The sequence below is a fragment of the Triturus cristatus genome, chromosome 6 (assembly GCF_964204655.1).
Source record: "Triturus cristatus chromosome 6, aTriCri1.1, whole genome shotgun sequence".
Taxonomy (NCBI): Eukaryota; Metazoa; Chordata; class Amphibia; order Caudata; family Salamandridae; genus Triturus; species Triturus cristatus.
In genome coordinates, this window is record NC_140589.1 from 618315976 (window position 1) to 618334037 (window position 18062).

Consider the following 18062-nt stretch of genomic DNA (forward strand, 5'->3'; position numbering starts at 1 on the left):
ATTGCACATGTATGCAGGGATATAAACGGGTCGGTAATTCTCATATTCCAGTGTGGTTGTCCATCACTAAAAAGCACCATACACAGAAGAACATTTAATTGCTGCTTACTTATCTCACTCCTTTCTTTTAAACTTACAAACAAGGAAATTCGCAATCGGTGGCTGTCTTAAAATGTTTGCTGCCTATTGGTGCGTTTACTTTCAAGTATAAATTCGACATTTTTTGTACATTATCTGCAAAAAGGAGGTCTCAGATTACAAGGAGCAAGAGAGGGACGGAGCATGGTTGTATGACTCTGTATTGCAAGAAATAAAACCCCCTCTACCAAATTATATAAGGACATTTTGAGTCACATCAGCGTTCTGAGACTGTGTAAAGGAAGGTAGCCTTCATCCTCATACCTCACAGAGTCACCAAACTCATCTGTGACTCCTACTATTCCAGAGACGTAGAGCAGGGGGTACTTTATCCCATGTATAAATGTGTTATGTTTGATCGACAAATCAAGATGTAAATCTCAGAATGTATGGTTAATGCCTACACATTGCAGATAATTAGTGTTATCAGATCCACAATATTCTCAGCCATATGTATGATTTCTTATAACCTCCGTATCTCATGCACAGAAATGTATGGTATTTACATACAACCCTGGTGACCGAATGTTTTCACAACCCCTACTTATGTCAAGTTTGCAAACTGCGAGGATTTTGCATTGGTAGTTTTAGAAAATTAGTGACAAAGTTAAAAATGTACTTTTTTATTTGCTTTTTAATTTTCATGTCATTTTCCCCATGCATAGTTTTCCTAACCTCTGTGAAATGAGAACATTGGTCACCTTTGTGAACCTTTTCCACCTCCAACAAGTGAGCCGTTCACAAATGAATGTGGGAAATGCATTACGAAAGTACACGATTACTGACAAAGTTGCTATTATGACACTGTCACCGCATTTGCATTGTATTAGAAGTTTATGCTCTGGGAATCATGCCTAGGTCGTGCATGCTGAAGTTCTGACTTTTTTCCATGCCTAAATCTCATCTATTAAGAGAAAAACTATATGGATCAGGCTCAAGTTTTTATTATTAAAATAATACTTGTGTGGGTTATTGAATATAATCTACATAAAGCTCTGCTGCAGTTTTCGTAATAGGCCATCCACATTCCTGGCTGACTTCCTGTCATTCACAATCATTCCCTTTTAGCTGAGGGGGGCAATAAGTTGGCAATTCGAAGTGAGCCCACACAGTAAGCTCAGGATGGAAAGGAGAAAAAAGGAGCCTCTTGCCTTCCAGGTCACACCTGTTTGTGAATAGTCCCTTAATATACATTTTCTTTTGTGCAGGATGACCAGATTTTGGGCTATCAAGATGTGGGCTTGGAGGTGTGGATTTTCATTTGGCTTTGGTGGTAGTGAGTGTGCTGGCCTTCAGACTGCTTTAGAAAAGTAGAGAGAAGATCCAAGAAGAATAAAGATTCCACCATTTTGGATTTATGTGGCGAAGGGGATTGTGGGTACCTTTTGCCTGACAGAATATTCCCAGAATCAGAAATAAATCATACTGCTGTATAAAAGGAGAGAGAATTTTAGGTTGAATCACTTGGGCTGGTGGGGGGAGGGGGTCATCACCAAATGCTGGCCGGTTTTACTCTTTACATATCTCTGCTTGATCACTTTCAGGAGAGAACTGCTTGGAACAAATGAAGATACAAAGACTTTCAAGCATGCTGCTCTGAAGAAAAGCTATCTGAGCATTGAAGACATGGGACTCCAACGCTTGACTTAGATCTCTATGATATTTTGGCCAGTTACTTGCTGACCCTTATGAATGTAGGTGTCCAGACCTAGCTAAAGTAGCCTGCTTATCCCTATCAAAACTTTTCCTTGTAGATGGAGAGTGAAGATAGTCCTAGACAAAGAGGTATGCCTCAAAGAATAGCAGTTTGCCAGTTATAACTGGACATGTCTCCTGTCTGCTCCTGTGGAACTGGTCCTGTGTCTGGGGAGTGCAGATGGTCCTGTGGATAAAGAAAGCTGATGCTGCTGTGGAGAATTCCAAGGAACCAGATGGTAATGGACATTAGGCTATGGACCTGACGTCTGGTCATGAGGAGCCATACTGCATCTTAAACCAGTGGGGAGGGATGAGAGGAACCAGACCTTAACTTTAGGAGACTTTTACATAGAAGCTGAAGTATTAGAACGTTTTCGAAAATTGGGGCTTCGAAAAAATGTATTTCTGGGAAACCTATAAACAATTCCAAACTTGTCCGAAAAGGGCATGATCTCTGGTGCTTTCATTTTAGTAATTTCCCCTTTGAGATTTGTGTTTTGAAGTCTGAGGATGCTATGGGATTGCTCGTCAAAGACATCCAACTCCACGGAGGCCATTACTGGTGAGAGCTTTCAGTTTTACTCCACTGCTTATTTCTAAAAGTCAGCTTGCCCTTCTAAAAGTAACAAATTCGACAAATGCCTACTCAAAGGATGTTCTAAAAAAATAAACATGTAAGTGTTCCATATAATGTACTATGTTGTCTTTGGCAATTAAAAAACTAGTGTGAAAAAACGCAATGACAAAGGCAAGAGGTCTCACCTTTGGGACAAATGGGCTTTGTCAATGGTTTTAGCCATGCAGCACAGCATTCCTGATGCTGTGCCTCATGGCTAAAGAATTACCCACCTGGCCAAGTCATTTTGTAGGTGCACACACCATACTCGAGCTCGCCTACAAAATGACGCCGCAGCTATTTTCTTTTTAGTTAACGATCTGATTTGGAAGCAACACCGGGCATAGGCAGGGTAAGCAACAGGGGCGTGCAGGTTGGGGGTCAAATGGGCTTAATAGAGCAGCGTAAGGCTGATGGGGAGAAAGCACACAAGTGGAGAGTCAACACAGTGAAGTGGAGGAGAAGCACCCAGATGAGAGAGAGGAACACAGAGTGGGAGGAACATACGAGTGAGGCAGAAAAACAGAAGAGGGGCCCTGAGAACACTAGTTCTGGGGGAATTCCAATCCAGGGAGAATACAATAAAGAACATGAGCGAAGACCCCCACTACAATTTATTTAAATGGGTAATAACTCCAGATATAAAAATGTCCGGCAGGATCAGTGGGGGAGTTCCTGGACGGTCTGTACTACCGGCACTGGATACTACGTGAGTCTATCACTTTATCATGTCTGACTTTTCTCGCCCGATGGCTACTGGGGAGGATCCTACCGGATAACCCTTTATACCCCGGTCCCCTGTCCCACTATGGAGAGGTTTTTATCTCAGCTTATCCAGCCACGACAGAATGTTTAATTGATTTCTATTTGATTAGTTGTGAATATATTTAATCCTTTCTGGGCATATTCTCCACATCTCCTCCGTGTCCTTAGTGTGGCCCTGCCATAAGTTCCTTGGATCCTCTGTTTATAAGTATCTTATCTCCTGGTGCGATATCATTGTATCTACACTCTGTATTTACTTTATGCTCCCCGCTGTGTACTGTTTCTGAGACAGTCTTTAGAGCCCTGTTCATGCACTATATTATGTCTATCCTTGAATGTTGATGGCTATGACATGGCCACCAACTAAAATGAGGAAGTCTGCGCCCTGATGAAGGAAGTCTCAAGCAGTGGCATTTCCGAAACGCGCATCGGCGCTTTCACCTTCGTTGTCATATTTGTGATATGTGGTGCATTGTTTATGTATTTTTTGTATAATGTTATTTGTTTGTCATGTACTTTTTCAGTATCATAGTTACGGATCAATGTTCACTTAGTCCTTGTCTATGGGTAGGGTAGTTGGTTTAGTTTTGACAGTTTTTTTCTTTTTCTCAGGGCTCTCCTGTTTTGTGATTATTTGCTTATTGTTTCTATTATGTTGCTATTTATCATGTGTCCACACTCATGTACTAAAAATATTTATTTATAATATATATAAAAAGAAATTAATTTTAAGAATATGATAAATAAATAACTGTAAAATGAGTCTTTCTGTGGGTGACATTTTTATATCTGGAGTTATTACCCATTTAAATAAATTGTAGTGGGGGTCTTCGCTCATGTTCTTTATTACATACAAGGGAGGCTGCAGCAAAAGACATACACTCTCCTAAAGTGTGTAAACAAAAATAAACAAGCATTTGCAATGCAATCGGTTGCGCATTTGGGAGAGTAAGAGCTGTTGGCATTGTAAATGACAATGTCTTTTACCCATGTGCTTTGGTTTGGAATGGAGTGAAAAATAAGGAAGAAACAAGAAATCACTTAAAATGCTTCTTTAAGAGGACCTTAGACCCAACTTGTTACTATACACACACCTGGATGGGGTTACGTGTACAGAAGAAACAGCACATGGGTTACACAGCAATGGACATGTTTGTTCCTAAGCGCCCCACCATTTCCATCTCACCCCTACTAAAAAGATGTTGTAATTGGATTTATATAGCGCTTACCACCCCTGCCGAGGTGTTGAAATGATGTACAGCGTGTTGTATGCTACTCTGGAACCCAGATATGATTCTCACTGCTTTTAACATGCCCTTCTGTGCACATATAACTACAGAAGTATACATTTAGTGCATTGCATCTGTGCCTTTGGTGCGACTAAGTGTGTTGCATCTATGGAAAACATTCTCTGGCCCAGGTTCCAAGTGTTGAGCAGAATGTTGATCCATGTAAAACTTCAGTTTGCACACGCATCAGAAGTCTGGGGTGGGTGATGATTATTGGTATGTATTACCCATGCCATAAGTAGCACATCCTGTCTCAATGCGCTATTAGTCCAAGTAATAGACAGACACAAGCAAATGTGAAGTCCTTTAGACATATCTGACGAAAAAATAAAAATCGGGGCATTCACTTCACTAGGGATGTTTGAAGAGTTTATACGAACACAAATGCTCAGTGTTTTATTTAGAAAATGAAACACGTTTTATAATATGATGCTTTATGCCTGTGACGAGGCGCTGAAGCGCTTTCAGTTAAGTGTTAACATCGCTCAGGTGTTTGTGATGCACGGTAACACATATACTTCAACTGAAAAGCCGCTGAGAGCACCCGAGGTCAGTTACACAAGTCGCTGCAAGGGTAGCTCAGCATGTTGAGGCTCAGCTGTAGCAAACTCCGCGAAATGAGCATGGCACCAAATTGGATTACTACCAGAGCGCCAGCCAACATCTCACCGCTTAGATAAACAGCAAAGAAAGATCTGGCAGTTAACACTAAATGAAATATACGGCTGTATATGTCTAGCACCAGAGCACTCTTTTTAGGGCATCACGGCATTGTACAAGTAACATCCATTATTACACAAAACCACATGAGGAAATACATAGCTATGCAAACAATGGTGCATTAAAATTAATTACATTGGAATAAAATTCTCGGTACCTGAGCTCCAGTGACCGCTGTCTGCAGCTGCTCTCCTGACCCTGTGTCACGGCGCACAGTGTATACAGTCCTGGGATTTTCCAATGCAAAAAACGTTGCTTTCAGGCGTTATTGCCCAATTGTCTCAGGATACTAAAACCACGGAGACTACAATTTCCAGAATGCAATGTGTGAGGTATGGTTATGCCGCTTTGTTTTTGTCGGTCTGCTCAGAACAACACCTCGAACCCAATGTGCAGTGTCGAGGAGTTTCTGGACCCCACATAGCGACACTTCACATGGTCCACACCCCACCTGACCGCCATTCCAATCCAGCGGGGTTAAAACATGTTCCCGACCCTCTGGGCCCACACATGAGCATGCAAAATGGGACCTTTTGAGAGAAAGCCTACGTGATAACAAGAGTCTTCTGAGTGGTGGATGATTGCATTTTTACCCACAGCATTCCAGAGGTCACGGAGAGGACATATTCTTCATTTTTATGGCCAATTAAGTTATTAACAATTTTACAATCAAAGACATGGGGAAAATTGCCATTCAACGTCCACTCAGACAAGTCATGTCAGTTTTCTACTGGTTCTATAGCATAACGGTCCCCTTTCTTCAGCCAGGCGTGCCATAACAAGTACCACTCTGGAAACTGGGACATGTAGTTTGTTTTATTATAATAACTACAATTTAATAATAAATGCAGGGCAATGGGGTAGCAGAGCTCTTACGTTTCTACCACCCATGCATAAATATCTTTTCTAGCCCAGGTTTGTTTTCTTTAGTACTGACACTTTCAATCTGCCTTTAAAAGGGGAATAAACAATACTACAGAATGCAAAGGCAAACTAGTTTACACTGTTGCCCACACCCCACCAGTTTCTATAGTGTACAAAATAATTCCTTAATAACATCTAGTATGTCGCACACCAGAGTCCCACTAAACAAAACATGTGCTGTGTGAACAGGTTAAAAACACACACCAACCATTGTTGTTGCAGCTAAAATGACACGTCTTGCGAAATGATGTGTAGACTTGCTGCATAGTAAACTATAAATTAAAGCTTGAGAATATTGGCTTCTGCTCTATGCTATGCTGCCCACAAGAGGTCCATCAAGAACTAAAAAGCATTAGGCATAAACATCTGGCATGAGTTAGGCGGGCGGCCTTTGCCTGCACAGTGCAGATGCGAGATGTCCTTATATTAGGTACATATAAGGTGATCAAAGGGGCTTGTGGGTTGGGGCTGTTCTTATGGGTAGTCATTACATCCAGTGTAGGAGGCTACTTTCCAGAAATAACACACATCTTAGGAGATAAAGCAATTATTTTACAATTTTGTATCCTCTACACAAACACCTTTAGAGCAAGGCAGCCTCCTCTGTCTGTGGAGAGAAGAAGAACAAGGGAGGAATGGGAGAGACTGTTGAAGAGGGGGTTTTAAGAACTGGGAGGGGGGTCGGATGGGATGGAGAGTCTTAAAGTAAAATAGTTTTTTAAAAGCGCTATGACGCGATCAATGCTGGGCACGTCATAGTGCTTTTTTTAAACTTCAAAGACAAGGTGCACAGCAGCTAAAGCTATTGTCTGCAGCACTCCAGCCATTCCAGGTTTGAAACAGACAGACGGAGCCTAAATGGTAACCAGTAATTTACTATTTCTTATGGCTGATGTGGCATCAGCTGCTCCTTTTAGGTTTGCTTTGAGGCCAAGCCAAAAAAGATTACAAAGCTAGAGCATACCTGAATAAAGTGACACGAAATATTGGATGAATGCCAATTCACAGCCAACTGACTATAGATCATGCTGAGTTTTTGAAAACATGAGCCACGCACAAATAAAATCAAGCAACTTCAGATTCATGCACATTTACATAAACCTCCGGTCCGGTGTTGTGGAATATGGCTGCACATCAAACCCGCTCACTTCAGGAGAGTTGAACCTTGCTTTTATTAAACAGAAGCAGAAACAGCAGCGCACCGTGCCGCTTCTAGGAATACGCCCATCCCTCTGAGTACGGAAGCTCAGAAAGGGTCTCAATAAAGTGCTTAACTGTTCCGTTTATGTATCCTGCTGCGACCTCTATTTGAACTGACAGCCTCAATATATTAATTTAATGTAAAACAAAGGACAATAAGCTCAAGGATGCCAACGTTTGGGAACACAAGAGCGCTCCGGCAGCGCCTTCTGCAGCAGGGGGAGGTGGGCATCAGCGCTGCGCAGACGGCAGCGGAGGAAAGCGCCTGAGAAGCGGGGGGTAGGAGGTAGCTGCAGCCTGGCTGATCGGAAAGCTTTATGAACACATGCAGGGAATGGAGAACCAGCTGGAGTTTTATGCAACTGTTTCTACCGGCTGGTCAGAAAGCAACTAGGGCAGGGGGGATGGGAGGGGATGTAGAAGACGTAGTACCGGCATCAAAGCATATGGTCACTAATTAAGAGGAATTCATCTGTAGTGGAGCGGTGCTCCTCAGCTAGAAACTGAAGTGATGTATCAGGTGCGGGAACTAATCAGGAAGCAGCAAAGATAAGCGACACTGGAATCACCCTACTGTAAGCAGCAGGCAGGATCAATGTCCTTGTAACAAATACAGCATGTCTTGCAGATAGCGCATGCACGCTGCCCGGCTCAACCTAAAAAGTAGCACTTGAAAAAGCGAGCAGTGGAAGGACATGGTAAGGCATCCATGCTCCAAAGGCAGGACAAGAAAAGGAAGGAAAGTCCACACAGCTAAAGAAGAAGAAGCTAGCAAATGTGGCAATGAAGCCAACTAATAGTAAACAATTGGCGGGCTCTTAGCTCAGTGTATGATAACAATATGTCTCACAACTGACAGTTCACGTGCTGCTTAATGCGAGACCTAAGAATGAGTTTATCCTATGCCAAATTTTATTCTATATTCCTGATTATATTTTCTATTTTGGTCCTTCTAAAATGTTTCTAGTTATGTGTGCTGCTATGGTCCTCCATCAATGTCGCTAGTTCTGTGTAGTGTTGCTGTCCTTCTTTGTTGCTGGTTGTGTGAGCTTCTGTAGTCCTTTTTCTGTGTCACAAAATGTATGTGTGATTATAGACCTTCTTAAAGCTGGTATTAACAGAGAAAAAAATAATCCAGTCTTGCTTATATACCAATGGTTTAAATGTTGACATATTTTTGAAATGTTGTCAATCTTTGCAGTCTCAGTGTAATTAAATATGTATTCTCATGTTTAAACTTGTGGTACTGCAGCTTACTATTGGGACACTTAGCATTGGCAAAACCAAAAGGTCTTTAAAATGCTATTACACAGAACCCACATCTGTAATGCCTGACTTTAGATGTGTTTCCTTGATAAAGCTAGACCTATTAGCTTTGCCATTGCTTGCTTTCACTCTTAAGGGAAATCACCTCACTTGTCTTCTGCTTTCTTTGGGATCTGGTATGTGCTTTCAAATACTGCTTTCTGTGCATTGCTATAAACCTGCCATCACTCTGAAGCGTTCTTATGTGTATCTGAGGGTGGTGATATCATCAGTGTCTACCATACGACTTAACACAATTAACTTCTGCTTTGTGATTTGGTAACCTTGTTTTTGCAGAGTGACAATGTTTGCCACTCGCTGAGGAATTATCTGCTTTGTTTTGCTTTTTGCATACTTATTCCTTCAAATTTTGTTCACAATTCCATCTATAAATTGTTGCAAATGTAATTTTTTTGTGAGTCACTAAATGAATAACAGTAGAACTGCAAGTAAATTGTTCAATAGCATTGCTAAACACAATGGTGTTGAAGAAAGGTTGTTTTTCTGGCAACATTACAATTCAGCCTAACTAATTCTGATTTACAAAAGGATTTTAATGGGGTTGACACCAAAATATCATAATCAAAATATCATGACAGAAATATTGTGTCCTTAATATTCTTTTCAAAAGTATCACCCTAATGGTGTTAATAATACCCAACCCACTAATACTTTTATAAACGATATGTATGGCACAATAATTCTGTCAGATGATATTTTTGTTAATGACCATACTGAAATTCTACTTTTTTATGAAGTAACATTTCTGTGGGTTCCATTGTCAACTAGAGGTGCTACAGAGTGGTAAGTAAATCATTTATTTGCTTGATTAATAAAAACCATTGCAAAACTTATAAAATGGGAGTGACCCTACAATAATCATTGCTAAAATCTTTAAAATAAATATTTCCAAAAACCACAAATATATATTAAAAAAAAAAGATGTACCCAATACCATAGTACCTCAATACACCTTTTAATACCCTTTTAAGGCTTGCAGTGCCAGCATACCATATGACAGACAAGGTTGATTTGTCTGCCCTATTCATTTATTAACAGTGCATGTTCCTAGAATTCATTAGTATCTCGTTCTTGGTCGTACAGTGCTAAAGTTGGTTAAAATTAAAGTGCTTCAGTGACCAACTACCACCGAATATGGGTTTGATACGTTAGCATCAGACTCATGCAAATCATACATTTAAATCACTCATTGACTGTAGTAGAGGTACTACAGAAATATAACAATAAATATTTTAGAAATTAAACTGGAAATAACAGAGGTGGTAGCCATTGGATGGACTAAATGTTCTTTTTTTGGAGGGTAAAGGGAACTCGTATTGAATAGGTTAATTAATACATCTAATTTAGGTGTTTTCATATCTGTTTTATTATATAATACCTTAATTTTCTAAAGATTTACACACAATTATTGCAAGAACAAAGGTTGTATTTAGGTTTAAATTAAAAATATGGTGGTAACTTTTTGACTGGGCTGTTAAGTGGTTAAAACTGTAGATGGACTTTACATTCACTATTTGCGGGCTATTGCCACTTAAAAAGCACAGTCCCACATTACAGGAATGTTTGGTGCACCAGACAAAATAGCATTTTGTTGTTTGAATGCTCCTTACCCCCTAGTAAAAATGGCATTAAAGGCCTGCCAGTGGTGCTCTTAGGCTGCTGTCTCACTCCGCCGTCTGGAAGGGACGGCCTTGTAGTAGAGGGTCCAATACAATTGTAGTGCATAGGAGTGTAGACTGGCATTTTATCAAGTGGTGACTGGTCACAAGAAGCTCTTACAAGGGTCTCGGAAAATATGAAACATGAAATAATTAAATGATATATGATTTAGGCTTGGTATGACACACAATTATAAAAGGAAGATACACGCTGATTTAAACATTGTAGGGTCCGCTGCCGTATTTGGTGGAATCTTTGGATTTTGATTTAATCAGGAGTTTAATGCTTCAGATAAAATGCTCTGTCTGTAGGTGAAGTCGAAGGTGTGTGATATTCTAGAATCCAGATAAGCACATGCTGTGTAGACTTTAGTAGCATCTATTGAAATAAGTTGTCACTTGCTGTTCATCCGCCTTCATCAGTCGCATTTTACATATTCAACGGGTCCGAGCAACTAAGACTCACGTTTGGGTGTGTTTATAACTTGATAATCGAGAAATAGGCAAAAAAATAGTTTCATGTTAAAGGATGTTTTTTTGTTTTACATTTATCTGTGATGGGACGACTTTACTGTATATTTTGATAGGGTTGCGTTAAGGTTTAGCAATCATACGAAACCATTTAAAATAATTCAGTTCAAGAATGCAGTGCAATGTAAAATGAAGCGCACTCAGACGAGTAAATCTGGAACATGGTTTAAAAAAAAAATATTTTAAACTTGTCCCATATCTCTAGATAATACCAACTACTTAGAGCTAGCCGCAGGGTGTGAAGTAAACTCGCACATAACAGGCCTTTGAGCACCATAAACAGTGAAGCCGATCCGAGCAGTTTCTCTAATCGTTGTTGAAAGTACCTGGGCTGGGGATTACGGTAATGCTTGTCTCAGAGGGAAACAGGGGCTTCCTGTCACGAGATAGACAGTTGACACAATGAATAGCAAGCGCGCGGACCTCTCGGCCTGCGTGAATAAAGGACGTATAACGTTCATACGAGGACGTACTTCAGACGTGCATGATGTTTATGTTTGCGGCAGGCCCAGGGGCCGAGGAGTTCACGCAGAGGCAAAGATATGAAATTACCTGCTAGGAGTTGGTGTGAGACCGGCGAGAGGTGTGTAAAATCTCTTACATGACAGTAAATCAGGCATTTGGCGCTAGATTGCACCTGTCCTCGTGTGATTAGTAGCGGGCTCAACACTTCCTTCTCACAGGGCCGCGCGCGCTCACCTGCATTGTTTACTCCATTACCTGAAACACGAACTCACTTTGTTGCTGCCTCCATCATCGCCTGGAGCCCTCAAGGGGGAGTGTGAATGGAGGGTCAGGCCTTTAAGCAAGTTTCTGTCACACTGCACGCCCTTTAATCAGAACATTGTCCTCATGGGGTGCAAAGAGCCACCTAGGGAGGTATGTTTAGATATCTTCGGGTGGATGAGTCGCCTCCATTTTTCTCAACTCGAGTTGTAAGTCAGTTAGGTCGGGCTGTCATAAACCATATATAGTGGCACTGGAAGAGTTTCCAGAGTGAGGGTATGTTCAGTGCTTTAAATGGGCCGGTACTCACCGGTACTGAGTACCGGCACTTTCGGATTTTTTTGCCGTCAGTACCGGCACTTCCCTGTAGCCTAGGGAGAGTACCGGTACCCTGATCCACAGCATGGCAGGCGCAGGTTAGGTTTCTCCTCCAGTGCAGGGCAGATTCCGCACTGCTTCCGAGGAGCATGTAATTACGTGTAATGTGCTCATCTGTTTTATTTCCATAAACGCATTTCTCTTGTGTTTTGACATGTGCTGCAACTGGTACAGAAGTCATTAGGTATGAACATATCTTGCCCTTCGCCACGCCCACTTGCCACACCTCTATTTTAATGAGTACCTGCACTTATTTGTTCCCATTTAAAGCACTGGGTATGTTGCCTCACACGTCATATGGATTGTGAAAAAACCAAGCTTCTTACTAAAAATAAGTGTAGCAAACGAGCCCCGCCCATTTAACAGAAGAGTGGCAAGGGTGTGTGATATGTAGCCAGCCGTGTGCATTTTGTAGCAGACTGTCACAAATATATTAATAAAGCATGGTGTTGTAGCGCCTATCATTTACAGACAACAACATTTTCATTGGAATGGCCTGTGAATTTGCAAAGACCTGTCTTTTTACTGCTGAACCAATAAAGAGCACAACAACAATGTGTGGAAATCGGTTTTCAGTGAATGTCTTGTTACTTACCGGTCATCTTCATTACCACGATTAGGGTCCTCCCCGTCCCAGTCCTTACAAAGTGAGGCAGTCCTGCCTCCAACCAGCCAATCAAAATGCCAGAAACCAAAAATCAAAGGTCATATAAAACCCCTCCCACCCACTGCCATGCCTGTTTTATTCTTGCTCCGACGGCGGTCGGAATGCTGGTGCTCGGTGTATCCTGTTTCCTGTTTCTGATGTGTTGCGGTGCCATGAGTTTTTAAAAACAAAACCTACTTTGTTGAAGGTCTTTCGTTGTGCTGTTTCCTTTGAACTTTCGTTTTTTGTTTCTGGCTGGCCGTTACGGTGCTCCAGTCGGCCGCGCTCCTTCTCCTGGGTCAGAACTCTCCCTGCGCATGTGCTGGGCCGGGGAGCTTTCCTGATGTCCTGGCCCCGGGTCGTTCCGGCGCTGGAGGTTTCAAGCAGCGTCCGGCCCCCGCGGCCATGTTGTGTGTCTATGGTTGTGGGTGGAGACTGCAGAGCTGCCCTTTTGCTGATGTTCTAGGTCTCTCGTCACGGGGCTTGGTTGATTGGGCGTAGTTTGTCATGGGAGTTGCTGGGCACTTCCTTTTTGTGTGTTTGGAGTTTTCCTGTGTGGTTTACTCCTTTTTCCTCTGGCCCTGAGTGCTGGGGCTTCTTCTCCGGTGCCTGCATTAGCGGTGTCCGAGCGATGTTATGTCCAGGACCTGCAAGAGGTTGACGTTTTGCAGGTTTCTAGGGCTGATTTGCATGTCCAGTCTGCGCTGCTGGTACCTGCGGATGATGTGAAGGATATGGACAATTCCCCTAGTGGAAGTATGTCCAGGGCAAGCTTCTTTCGGACATGCTGGTCCATATTGGGAGGTACTTAGTTCTGTCCCTAACTCATTTTCAGATGAGGGGTTTTCCACCCTGTACTGTTCCTCTGTGGTGGATGACCTTCCCTTCCATGCTGTCCTGAGGGATATGCTGTCTAAGGAATGGCTTGAGGTTGATATGCAGGGTTTTGCTCGCTTTCTAGGGAAGGGGTGTCACCTGGCGGACTTTGACACCTTGTTTCCTCGGGTTCCCAAAGTCAGTTCTCTTTTGTTTTCTAAGGCTTCTCATTTTGGGGTGCGTGCTGGCGCTTCTGCGGACTATGCCTCACAGGTCCTTCTGTAGGATTTGAGAAGTTGTTTGATTGTTTGCAGGTTCTGGAGGTCTCTTCTCCTGTGTTGACTCAGATGGAGGTCTTGGCACTATTCCTCTCTCGGATGTGACTTTTGGTTCCTTGTGGGCCTTCTCCTCGGCAGCCGGGGTGGCTGTGTCAGGTAGGAGGTCTCTCTGGACCACGCTTGGTGCCTTGGCACTGCTCGGACTCCTTGGTCCGTTGCCGGGGAGGTCCCATGAGGGGGTAATATTCATTTACACTTCACTAAGTAAAGTGTCTTGATTTGTTTTGATCCCATTAAACCTGTTTGTTTCCATCCCACATCACAATTACAAAAAAGTATCTTATTTGAGCTTTCTTAACTGCTGATACATTTTTAAATATTTGTATAGTCCATTAGCAGGTATTTAGTTTTTATGGCAGCAAGATTGTCACACAGTTTGCTTTACAGAATCCTCCAACTTATCAGTCAGAATAAAAAGTAAACCCCAATTTCCATGTTAAAAGAATACGCAGATATTTGCCAGAAGACATAGCCTAACATTTGGCCTCTATCTTGGAACCACAGCAAATTTGGCAAAAGGAATCTCTATTTCCCATTGACCATCTGAACTCGAGCCTGGGTATTTCTGGGGTTTGATGGGGCTCCCCAGTACCTCTACTTCCAGCAACTACGACCATATATACCATATAGAAACAATAAAGAATCTCCCTAGTTGCATCTTGGAACAAATGTAATCAGAACATTCACACTAATCTAAATGTTCAAAAAGAAGTACAGCGCTACATGTTCATATATTCAAATGCTTTTATCATCATTTATAGCTGTGAAAGTTACCAATACTGTGTTTATCTAACTTGTACATTTTCAACTAGTAATGAAATTGAATTAAACAAAAATAAAAGTCAAACCATCAAGGGTGTCTAGTGTGTGAGTGCTCGCTGTGATATTTAACAACATTAACATGTATGGAAGAAATTAATTGTCGCAGTATTGAACCCTCTTGTGTAAAACAGGTTCACCAAAGTTTAAAACAGAAATTAAATAGGTTTATTGAGGTAAAGTGGAAGTGTTCCAATGTACATAGGGAAGGAGCGTAACAGAAAAGAATCCTCAGGAGGAGGTAAATAGGTTCTTTCTATGTCCTGTTCTGCCCAGTGGCCTCGTCAGATATTTCCTTGGCCATATAAAAATTGTGTTGACTTATTTAGAGTCTAAAGGGTTTTATGTCTCCACAGGACAAGGACCTGGTTTGCTTTGATTTTAAAACAAAGAGGGGTGGAAGATTCTAATAGAAGGAAGGTCAACTCATATTGTGCACTTGTGCCACAAATGGCAACCCTTAGTGTGGTGCATTTCTTCAGGGAAAAGGGAGTTTGAGTTCTAGGAAAAATGGAAAACAGTAAGGGCTTAGTTACAAGGCTAGCGATCAATGGACCGCAAAACTTGTGGGAGCGCGGCAGCAGCGGTCTCCCGACCATCCTATCACTATTAGGGTGGTCGGACCGCCATTGACCCATTGGAGCTGCCAGGGAACCATCGTTTCCTGACATTGTTGCGGCGGTCAGCAGGTATCAATATGCTTGGCGGGACCACCGTAGTCCCACCAATCTATTAGGAGTTTCCTCTCTGCTATGATTTTCATGGCGGTTCCTACTCCATGAAAACTGTGGCGGAGAGGAAATAGAGTGGGCCCTACAGGGCTCCCTGGTGCTTCTGCTCCCTGGGGTGCATGCAGGGGGTCACAACATGTGCCCCCCTGTGTGCATGCACCCCCGTTCCTGCACGGCATGGACTTTTTAGTCCATGCTGTGCAGGAAGTGTTTTTGGCATTCCCATTGTGGTGCCCATTTTAAGAGGCACCGCTGTGGAAACACCCCAAAAACGTCGCCAGACAAGAGGAAACTCCGAATCTGGTGGAGGCCCGACCATGACTTTGGCAGTGCAGTGGCAGGGCAAACCCGGCGCTGCTCCGCTAAGTCATAATCAGGCCCTTAGTGTTAACCCCCTTGCTAACTGGAGGAGGTGACTTAAGTATTCTAAACCCAACAAGGCTAACATTAGGGTTGGGAGGGAGGGAGAAGATTCTGCCCCAGATTTTGCTCCTCTGTCGGGGTGGCCAGGTCGGAAAAAGGCAAAGGCCAAGGGGCATGGGGTCTTTAAACTCCCCCCGGCCACCCCGACGGTGGCGCCCAGTGATCACGTGCTTCCGACCACCCACCAAAGGTGGAAGGCGTGGAAGCTGGATCCGGTTTTGGCCGCCCGTGGCCGGCACCCGACCAGATCGCGGGAGTCCGAGTCCATGGGGGCCCCGTCCTAAGCGCCGCATCCATCATCCATTGGGAGGGTGGACGCTCTGTCTATTGTGCCACTACTAAGGTGACAAAGTAAAGCATCTCTTCATGTCTGCCCCTGCAGTTTCAGTGTGCAGTTTCAAAACTGCAAATTCAATCTAGCAAAATAAACCGTTTGTCAGGCGTAAACCTTCCTTTTCAATACTGGTAAGTTACCCCTAAGTACACCCTAAATACCTTTAGGGCATGATGCATGGTATTTAGAAAGTAGGACATGTTTTCTTAAGATTTACAAGTCATGGCAGTGGAAAATCTCCAACGTTGTTTTTCACTGTGGCAAGACCCCCATAGAAAAGCACTTGGTTATATTATAACACCGTATAATGCAAAGCTTCAGTTTGGGAATAGTTAGAGCCATGGTTCATGGAATCAAACTAATAGGAATTTAAATTCCAAGGTGAGGGTCACGTTGGATTTGTAAATTACCATTTTGAAAATGGCACTTTTAGATCACCAACTGCACAAGCTTCAAAGGTGCATCCCCTACCACAGGTAGATGTAACTCACAGATAAGCCTGCCCTACCATTTTCCAACTTGCCAGAGTAGAAGCAATCCCAGTGGGTGGAAAACCTGTCCCAGAACTGGTTTTCTGGTGGAGTTCCTCATTTCCCTAGCCACATCTCAGGGCTGTGCCCAGAGCTCTGATCAAGGGAAGAAAGATTCTGCCAAGTTGGATCTTGGCAGAGCAGGGCCCTGTGGGATTATTTAGGGCCAACCCTCCAGGAGCTAATGTCAAATTGGGTAGGGTTTCCCCTGGGACCTTTTTCCTATTGTGCAAGAAGTTAGTACCGGGTGTAAAAGTGGCACCCCTGGAGACCTCCATCAGAAAACTGCTGGACCGGAGGAAAACAGAAGAAGGACTGCACCTGCTGAACCCTTTGGACTTCAGAAATAGGACAGCACTTACTGTAACCTATGGAGAGAAACTCCATTGGCTGAACTTGCTCCCACTTGAACGCAGAAAAGTAGCGTCAACTTCAAGGGCTAGTTGACTAGCCTCCTGTTAAGCAACAGGGACACAAAAGCTGCAAGAAGCCTACCTCCTGAAGAATTCCTCTGATCAATACCAACTGGACGCGCCCAGTGAGTCCTGACCCCCAAGAGATGTCCCTAAGGTCGTGGGGTCCTTGGATAAGTGTCAGAGTTTACTCCTCCTGCCTAGCCCTAAAATCTGGGACTTTTAAAGCTTTTTGAAGGATTTTTCCCAAACGACCCGGAGGCTGCCATCAGACTGCTCCAGAGAAGCAGCTACTAATGTTGCACTGCCGGTAGACTCAACCTGCTGGTCTGTTCCGCAGAAAGAATCCTGATTTTCCAAAAAGTTTTTAAGTCAGAAGATAGAAATCTTAACAGGGCGAAGGCATTCAAAGTATCTGGCTGGCAAGGGACCTTCCCTGTGTGCAAAATTTGAATTTCTCCCACTTGGAGCGTTCCCATCAAAATATTCAATGGCTTCGCTGGGAAGTTGTCTGACGGCTATCCAGCCATTGTGGAACCCATCTCAGCCACAGTCTGCCGCCATGCCGCACTGAGTACCTTCAACTTGCATTCCAAAGACTGAGTCAGAAGTTAGAATTTTCTAATAGACCCTGCATGATCCCTGTATCCGACTCACGTTCCAGCATGGTCGGCCTTAACTTTTGACTTTGACCCAATGTAGCACGACCAGATTCAAACAATCTGAACTGAAGGATAAATATAGTCAATTAGAGAAGTCCAGTTGCTACGTAGCAGTGTCACAGAAAATATATAAACAATTTCAACCTATTTTGATTTGTCATGGGACTGGAAAGAACAGGGTTTATAGAGAAATTATCACTTTGTTTCTTGAAAACAGACAAACTTAGGGTAGCCTGTTTTAATGTCCTCCCCAAAATACATATGGGCTCCCTCAGTGCACTAGAGAATAGTTGTATGTATTTGAACCATTTCCTTTTACCATATGTTCTGGGTTTACCAGCTTATTGCAGTAATAGAACAAACATACTTGTCAGAATCCAG